The sequence below is a fragment of the Sus scrofa genome, chromosome 7 (genome assembly GCF_054392235.1).
Source record: "Sus scrofa isolate SSC_HxYL_T2T_F1_AM1 chromosome 7, Sscrofa_HxYL_maternal_Yorkshire_Landrace_v2.0, whole genome shotgun sequence".
In the NCBI taxonomy this organism is placed as follows: domain Eukaryota; kingdom Metazoa; phylum Chordata; class Mammalia; order Artiodactyla; family Suidae; genus Sus; species Sus scrofa.
Window position 1 is genome coordinate 63,715,340 of NC_139389.1, and position 1,160 is coordinate 63,716,499.

The 1,160-nt window shown below is 44.7% G+C and overlaps 1 non-coding gene across 1 annotated transcript; it reads right to left on the reverse strand.

Annotated features, from left to right (window-relative positions):
* Nucleotides 1-667: 667 nt before the first annotated feature.
* On the reverse strand, nt 668-770 carry LOC146401627 (U6 spliceosomal RNA). Its single transcript, XR_014811767.1, has one exon. It is a non-coding gene; the product is annotated as a U6 spliceosomal RNA (small nuclear RNA).
* Nucleotides 771-1,160: the final 390 nt, after the last annotated feature.

The following is a 1,160-nucleotide window of genomic DNA, read 5'->3' on the forward strand; positions in this document are numbered from 1 at the left end:
TTGCTTATCTAAATTTTCTGTAATAAGTACTACTTTTTAATAAGAAATAATAAAGAAAAGAAATCGAGAAAAACACACAAGGACACCTAGAGAATAGCCATACTAGGTAAGGAAACAATATCTGGTCTGACCCAGGACCATGGCTTTAAGATCAGAGATGCTACCAGGCGGGTGGGTAGGTACCTGCAGGGAGATTACACATCTGCTCATTAACTCTGACTCTTGTAGTCTTCGCTGTCATCCTCACCACTCAGTTACCACACTAATCACAGGGTGGGGATGGATAGGATGAGGTGACCAGGACAGGATGCCACGGGCCCATAGTGAAAGAGTCAAGTCATCTTCTTCTTTGTCTTGGAGAGCCTTTTGATCACCTGGCCCTGCCCAAAAGAGAGCCTTTACCCACCCAGCCCTACCCCACTCAAACCCCTGCCAGTTTGGACAAGAACAGCCACAGGCTGGTGCCGCTGTCCTCAGGTCAACTGAGCAGTGACCCAATCTGGTAGTAAAAGCCAGCAGGCCGGGGCAAGGTGGCACCACAGTGACCTGTGGTTTTCAGCACATAAGTCTTGCATACCTTTTGTTAAATTTATCCTTGAGTATTCTCTGGCTTGTTGTTGCAAATTTGATTGCTTTTTACATTTTACTTTTCAATTATCTACTGCTAAAAAATACTGACTGCTTCACGAATTTACATGTCATCCTTGTACAGGGACCAAGTTAATCTTCTGTATCATTCCAGTATTAGCACATGGGCTGCCAAAGTGACATGACATGTGTTTTAAGGGAAAATGTGATACGATCCATTTCTGTGAATTTTTTATTTTTCTTTATTTTTAAAATTTACTTATATTTTTGCTTTTTTAGGGCCGTACCTTTGGCATATGGAAGTTCCCAGGCTAGGGGTCGAATTGGAGCTACGCCACAGCCACTGCAATGCCAGATCTGAGCCTCGTCTGAGACCTACACCACAGCTCACGGCAACACCAGATCCTTAACCCACTCAGTGATGCCAGGGATCAAACCCGCATCCTCACGGATACTAGTCGGGTTCTTAACCCATTGAGCCACAATGAGAACTCCCTCTGTGAATGTTTAAATAAAGATACACTCCAGGCAGATAAGCCCTTCTCTCCTGGGGCCTTCTGTGCTCCTAGGAG